This window comes from Olea europaea, unplaced genomic scaffold (genome assembly GCF_002742605.1).
Source record: "Olea europaea var. sylvestris unplaced genomic scaffold, O_europaea_v1 scaffold3108, whole genome shotgun sequence".
Lineage (NCBI taxonomy): Eukaryota > Viridiplantae > Streptophyta > Magnoliopsida > Lamiales > Oleaceae > Olea > Olea europaea.
In genome coordinates, this window is record NW_019249832.1 from 27,481 (window position 1) to 35,075 (window position 7,595).

Consider the following 7,595-nt stretch of genomic DNA (forward strand, 5'->3'; position numbering starts at 1 on the left):
TTACTAAGATGAAAAGTCCTAAGAGAACGACACAAGTGCCGTTTAGAAGATGAAAATATCATTGAGAATGACACTTGTGATGTTACTGAGTGAAAATTTTTAAAAGAACAACACAAGTGCCGTTATCGAAATATAATTTGTTTATGCGAAAGGCACATGTGCCGTTACTATAAAGAAAACGACACTTGTGTCGTTCTGTCTATAAACATGAGTATATGAAGTCATGACCTATTCATGCCCCTAAAACCAATAAGTTGAACTCAGTTTAATTACAAGATGGCCATGTCGTTTTAGAAAAATTGAGAAATGTAGTCATTAATTATATTTGCTAACGAATTAATAAAATGACTTGTGATTTTACCAACTTGATATTGTATAACCTATGTTAATTGAGAGATATACTTATTACTTGTATTATGTTGAAAATAATAGAATCACTTGTGCTTTTGAATTTATTTTAGTTGCAAGATGGACACACCGCGTACAAAGTTAGATATGTGCTCATTAACTGTATTTTTCTAACGAATGTAGATAACAACCTGTGATTTCTCCAATTTAATATTGTATAATCTATGTCAATTCTATCGTTATTTGTCACATGGTCAACATTTTTGATTTTCTTAAGTTAGGGGATCCAATGCTTAAGGTCGTGTAATGAAAAAGATGCAAACTATTGGAAAAATCACAGGAATGGCACAAGTGTCATTAAACATCGCTTGTGTTGTTCTGTCCTTAAACACTAGTATGAGCCGCTCCAACTCGTCTGATCCCCGATAATCGATGATTCAAACTCATTTAAGTTGCAAGATGGACACATCATGTACAAAGTTTGAGAAAATGTGTTCATTAATTATATTTTCTAATGAATGTAGATAACGACTTGTGATTTCTCCCCTCTATATCGTATAATTTATGTGAATTCTATTGTTATTTGTCACATAATCAACATTTCTAATTTTTTTAAGATAGGGGGTTCAATGTTTGAGGTCGTTGCGATGAAAAAGATGTAAACTATTGGAGAAATTATCGAAACAGTACAAATGCTGTTAAACGTCACTTGTGTCATTCTGTCTTTAAACACTAGTATGAGCCGCCAGGACCCATCAGATCCTCGATAATTGATGATTTGAACTCATTTAAGTTGTAAAATGAACACGTCGTGTACAAAGTTTGAGAGATGTGCACATTAATTATATTTTCTAATGAATATATTTAATGACTTTTGATTTCTCCACTTTATATCGTATAATCTATGTGAATTCTACTGTTATTTGTCACATGATCAACATTTCTGACTTTCTTAAGTTAGGTAGTTCAATGCTTGAGGTCGTTGCGGTGTAAAAGATATAAATTATCGGAAAAATCATCATAACATCACAAGAGCCGTTAAACGTCGCTTGTATTGTTTTGTCTATAAACATGAGTATACGCGGCTACGACCCATCCATGCCCCAAGAACCGATAAGTTGAACTAATTTCAGTTGAAAGATGGGCATGCCGTTTACAAAAGTTGAGAGATGTACTCATTAATTATATTTTTTAACGAATCAATACAATGACTTATGATTTTACTAACTCGATATCGTATAACCTATGTCAATTCGACCGTTTTTTGTCACGTGATCAACTTTTCTGACTTTTTTAAGTTAGGTGATCAAAGTTTGAGATCATTGCGTTAGAAAATAAGCAAAATATTTGAGAAATCAACAGAACGGCACAAGAGCCGTTAAACGACACTTCCATTGTTCTGTCTATAAACACAAGTATATGCTGCCACAACCCATCCATGTCTCAAAAACCAATAAATTGAACTCATTTAAGTTAAAAGATAGGCATTCCGTTTATAAAAGTTGTGAGATCTGCTCATTAATTATATTTTTAAACGAATCAATACAATAACTTGTGATTTCACCAACTCGATATCGTATAAGCTATGTTAGTTCAACCGTTCTTTTGTTACGTGATCAACCTTTCTGATTTTTTTTAAAGTTAGAGGATCCAAGGTTTGAGGTCGTTGAGTTGAAAGATAAGCAAAATATTGAGAAATCAAAAGAATGACACAAGAGCCGTTAAACGACATTTGTGTCGTTCTGTCTATAAACACAAGTATACGCAGCCATGGCCCATCCATGCTTCAAGAACCAATAAATTGAACTCATTTAAGTTGAAAGATGGGTGTTCCGTTTACAAAAATTGTGAGACGTGCTTATCAATTATATTTTCCAACGAATTAATACAATGACTTATGATTTTACCAACTCAATATCGTATAATCTATGACAAATCAACCATTCTTGTAACATGGTCAACCTTTCTATCTTTCTTAAGTTAGGGAATCCAGTGTTTAAGGTCATTATGTTTTAAGCAAATTATTAGAGAAATCAATAGAATGACAGGGCTGTTAAACGACACTTGTGTTGTTTTGTCTATAAACACTAGTATATGCAGTCATGACACATTCATGCCTTGAGGACCAATAAGTTGAACTCATTTCAGTTGTAAGATGGACATGTCATTTACAAAAGTTGAGAGATGTACTTATTAATTATATTTTCTGACGAATCATTCCAATGACTAGTAATTTCACCAACTCAATATCTTATAATCTGTGTCAATTCAACGTTTTTTGTCACGAGATCAGCCTTTCTGACTTTCTTAAGTTATATGATCCAATATTTGAAGCTGTTGCATTAGAAAATAAGCAAAATATTGAAGAATTCAACAGAACAACACAAGTGTCGTTACTGATAATGAAACGACACTTGTGTCGTTCTATCTATATACGCGAGTATAAACAACCATAGCTTGTCCGTGTCCTCGATAATCGATAAGTTAAACTTATTTAAGTTACAAGATAGACATGCATCTTACAAAATTTGAGAGATATATTGCATATTTATTACTTTAATCGTCTATTTATTATTATTTATATATCGTACTTGTACTTTCACTAACTCCATAACATATCAGATATATCATTTCAACTGTTCTTTGTGACATGATCAACATTTATATGTTAAATACATTAGATAGTCCATTATGAGAGATTTTTTCATTGAAAAATCAAACTACAGTAGATAATAACTGTAATGTCGTTTTCTATTGTAGAAAATGGTTGGAGTGCCTTTCTACCTATCAAATAACAATTGGAGCACCATTATCATCCTATAGCTACAGACAACACAAAAAATTATTATTCAATAAAAATGTACAATATACATGAAATTTTTAAAAGCGTCTTTCTTCTTTCTTCAAATGTAATGAATTTTTTCAATGTAAATAGTATGCTTATCAAACTCTTGTTCATATGCTCAAAAATATTCAAAATATGTGAAGAATATAATAGATAAGAGAATTTTAGAGTAGCAAGTATGATAGTTGAATATGAGAAAACACGTAATTGTGATTTGAAAATCTAAACTTGAATTTGAGAATTAATTGGATTGATATGGGTGTTAGAGTCTTTTCGCATTGTGGGGATATTTTTGACATTTGACATTGTTTGTTTATTGTATTTCATAATTGGAGGCCATTTGACCAAAAAACATTGAGAGATGGATAATTAACCAAATATATTGTTTGATTAGGCCCTTTAACCAACTCCCTCAAAGTAATTTTTACATTATTATTTCTTTTTCTATTTTCATTGTTGGTCTGATTTTTGTTTCTATTGGTGAATACATATTAGATCTCTTCGCTTTTCATGTTTCCATTTTTTTTGTTTAATTTAATATGAGAAATTCAAATTAAAACATTATTAGGCAACAGAGTTGAGGCGAGATGTTATCTATTTCTAATTTTATATTTGGTTAGAACTTTTCTTCCCAATTAAGTATTATATGCTGGAAACTGAGGATCTAATAAGAGTAAGCAATAGTGATAGCTTATTATTTAAATTTTAAGTAGAAAGAAAGAAAAAGAGAAGCTGAGAGAGACTTGAAATGCAAAATTATGTATTTTGCTGAATGTGGGAAATCCAGGGTAATTCGGACTTGTATCAATATAACCCAAGAGGATAGTTGCTTTTGCTGAAACTCAACTGGGTTCTTGAACATTTTGTGTGGCTAGTAATATTTTAACAGTTTCTTCCCGCTTTGTTTTAACGTAAAATTGAAAGTCCGAAAAGTTGGGTTGTGGTGTTAGTGCTTGAATCTGCACTTTGAAATTCAAGAATGTTGAGAAGTTAATGATCCCCTTAATGGCTGTGGTATTGGGTGGTTTGCGTTGTGGTGTTAATTGCTGGTAATGTTTGGTAATATTTGAAGTAAATGTAGTATTTATGATCGTTGACTTGAGTTGAAGGTGGTAGTGGTGGTGCATTGCGGGTTATAGTGGTGTATTGTGGTGCTGATTTGCCGTGTGTACAGATTTGTTTGTGGTGAAATTTTGTGACCAATTATGTGTTTATTGCGACTATTTGTAATCAATTCTGTGTTAATTNGTGTGTACAGATTTGTTTGTGGTGAAATTTTGTGACCAATTATGTGTTTATTGCGACTATTTGTAATCAATTCTGTGTTAATTATAACCTATTATGACTTGATCACACACCGTCACAAATAAAATTGACCTTGTGATAGATAGTCACATTGAAGACAAATTTGGTTACAGCTAGTCATAGATAACACGGGTTAGTGACTTGTTTATATATAGTCACAAATTAAATGGTTACAAACAGTCACACTAAAAATAAAATTGGTCACAATTAATCATAGATAACACAATTTAGAGACTTATTTATATATAATCACATTTTAGACAATCACACTTAAAATAAATTTGATCACAATTAATTACATATAACACAGTCTGGTTACAAAAAAAATCTAGCCACACTACATTTAAAGTTTCAATTTCATAAACTAGGTCTTAATTAATTTTTATTTTTTTATTTTTTACAATAATCACATCTTAATTATTTTTTGAGGATTTACTTATCTATTATTGAAAGTTATTGACCAAATGTTTTATAGAATTGAAAATAAGGGGCTTCCTTTGCAAAATTGGAGTTAATGCTCCACTACCTAGCATCCACTTAGACCCATTTTCATCATGTGATACAAATATAGGCTGAAAATAGGAAGCAGAGATTAGAGGGCAAAAACGAGAAAAGAATGCCAAAAACAAAAAAAAAAATAATAATAATAATAAAGAGAGAGAAGTGACTACACAATTAATATAAAATCATAAATTGTCACCACCACTCCAACCATCAAATTGCCTTGATTTTCTACAACATGAAATTACGTACAGCAGTAGCAAAATAAGAGCTCAAAATTGAACAGTTTGGAAAACTTTTATGGGTAAAATCAGCAAACATATCAACCGATCAAGGATAGATGATGTAACAAAAAGTTCTTCAAAAGTTACGATGCTTACAAATGATTACGAGTTAGATTTTCAAGTTCCATGTCAACACCGATGTATAAGATATTCAATTTCATCCAAAGCAGTAGCGAGACTCCTAGATGCTAGCGAAATTGTAATTACAACACATAATTCATGTAATAAGTAAGTTGATCCATCCCTCAACAAGGTTGTTCACAATTAATCTCTCTCATTCTATAGCTAAAGGAAGAAGAAAAATAGTACAGGAAAACCAAAATATCTAAACCCTAGATTTTGAAAAATGACAATGGCAGCGCGATTAAGATCGGATCTTCCATTCCTCTGTCGAGTCCTCACCTCCAACACTATCTTAATCGTCGCCACCCAAAGGTCCACCGCATCAAAATCCCTCCTCCGGCCTCTCATCAACAACGAATTATGGTTGATTGGAGTGGGTATGGGGGATTGAGTTAAGTGTGGTAGATTGGGAGAGAGAATCTGTGTAGTGAGAGATTATGTAGGAATTGGGTTTCTTAAATTTCACTAAATATATAATTGTAATTTATTATTGTAATATAATATATTATTGTAATTTATAAGCCGCTTTTTGAAATATTTTTATAAGTATGTTAAATGTGAAATTATAGAATTAAAGTATTGTAGTTTGTGTATTTTTCCGTTTTGTTATTGCTTATTATTGGCCTTATTGTTTTTACTAGGGCTTGCTATGTGGGATTTTGGACTTGGATTCTGATGGGTTAATATTTAACTGGGCTTCTTTTTGTGGAACTTTGTGTTGTTGGGCTGAGGTATCAAATAACACAATAAATAATAAGTGGAAATTACACCACATGCCTCATTTTAATAAAATATTCATAAAATACTATGCAACATTTTTAGTCACTTAAATACAGCAATATAGTAGTAAAAGTGAAAACTAAAAAGTAACTTCTATCCAAAAGTTATAATGCACCCGCTATCATCTCACACCCAAACAATCCATTATTGCTCAATCCCCCCATTCTTCCTCAAAACCCCCCATATTCACGTTTCTTTCTCAGACTACCAAGATCATCATCCACAAAATTTGTTCCCAAAAATCATCATTCCATTAACCCGCTTCCTCTTTTTCCATTTATTCATACAATGATCTGGGGGATTCTATTGGTGAATATATTAGATCTCTTCGCTTTTCCTATTTCCCTTTTTTTTTGATATGAGAAATTCGAACGTTATTAGGCAATAAAGTTGAGGCGAGATGTTATCTATTGCTAATTTTATATTTGGTTAGAACTTTTCTTCCCAATTAAGTATTATATGCTGGAAACAGAGGGTCTACTAAAAGTAAGCAATAGTGGTTGCTTAAGTAGAAAGAAAGAAAAAAGAAAAGTTGAGAAAGACTTGAAATGCAGGATTATGTGCTTTGCTGAATGTGGGAAATCCATGGTATTTTTCTTTCGGACTTGTATCAATATACCCCAAGAAGATAGTTGCTTTTACTGAAACTCGACTGGGTTCTTGAACATTTTGTATGGCTAGTCACGTTTTAATAGTTTCTTCCCGCTTTGTTTTAACATAAAATTGAAAGTTCAAATAGCTGGGTTAAGATGTTAGTGCTTGAATCTGCGCTTCGAAATTCAAGAATGTTGAGAAGGTAATTATCCCCTTAATGGCTGTGGTGTTGGGTGGTTTGCGCTGTGGTATTTGGTTGTGGTGTTAATTGTTGGTAATGTTTGGTAATATTTGAAGTAAAGGTAGTATTTATGATCGTAGATTTGATTTGAAGGTGGTAGTGATGGTGCATTGGAGGTGATTAGTGGTGGTGGATTGTGGTGCTGATTTGCAATGTGTACAGATTTGTTTGTGGTGACCTTTTGTGATCAATTATGTGTTTATTGTGACTAGTAGAGATCAATTTTGTATTAATTATAACCGATTATGACTTGATCATAAACTGTAACAAATAAGATTGACCTAGTAATAGATAGTCATACTGAAAACAAATTTGATCACAGTTAGTTACACTGAAAACAAATTTAACAAATTTAGTCACAGTTAGTCATAGATAACATAGGATAATAACTTGATTATATATAGTCACAAATTAAATGATTACAGACAGTCACATTGAAAACAAAATTGGTCACAATTAATCATAAATAATACAATTTAGTGACTTGGTTATATATAATCACAAATTAGACAAATTTGATCACAATTACTTACATACAACATAGTTTGGTTACAAAAAAAAAAAAAAAAAAAAA